Genomic DNA, 727 nt, shown 5'->3' on the forward strand with positions numbered 1-727 from the left:
CATGTTACTGGGATATATCAAGAGGATCGACGTCGTTTTAGCGAAATTCCTATCGAAAACTAGCACAACTAGGCACAGGTTGTACAACGAGAATCATCGCGGACGTTTTTGCGGACCTATTAGTTGACACCTCTAGCACGTTATTGGCTAAAAGTATCCAATCGCTTTCGAGTTGCGATGAATAGAGTTTGCGAGACTCTGTGCATTGAACTAACCGATACAGTTGACGCGAGGATTTCCCAGCATGTTTGGAATTATTCTATACCGATTTTGTTTTGCACAGCCTGCAATGTAGGCCTTGGACCTAGGAATTATTCTACACGGGATTGCTTTGCACAGCTTGCGTTATAGGCTTTGGGCCTAGGAATTATTCTATACAGATATTGTTTGCGCCGAAAAAAAAAATAATGCGTCACAGGCCTTGAGCCTAGGAATCGTTCTATACGGAATTTATTGCACAACTCTTGTTTTTTGGCTATGGGCCTAGGAATTGGTATAGACGGAATTTATTGCACAGCTTTTGTTGTAGGTCTTGGACCAAGGATTTATTCCATACCTATTTGTTTGCACGGAAAGGCCCTGTCTCTTATACACATCTAGATGTGTATAAGAGACAGGAGACGAGTTTAAGGCTTTTACTACATCCGCTCCAGCTGAACAGAAGACGTCATCGTACCACAGGTCGTCTGTAATGAGTAAAATTGGTTAAAAAGAAAAGACACAGACA

Source organism: Anneissia japonica, unplaced genomic scaffold (genome assembly GCF_011630105.1).
Source record: "Anneissia japonica isolate Jap-2015-1 unplaced genomic scaffold, ASM1163010v1 scaffold287982_len162305_cov178, whole genome shotgun sequence".
Classification (NCBI taxonomy): domain Eukaryota; kingdom Metazoa; phylum Echinodermata; class Crinoidea; order Comatulida; family Comatulidae; genus Anneissia; species Anneissia japonica.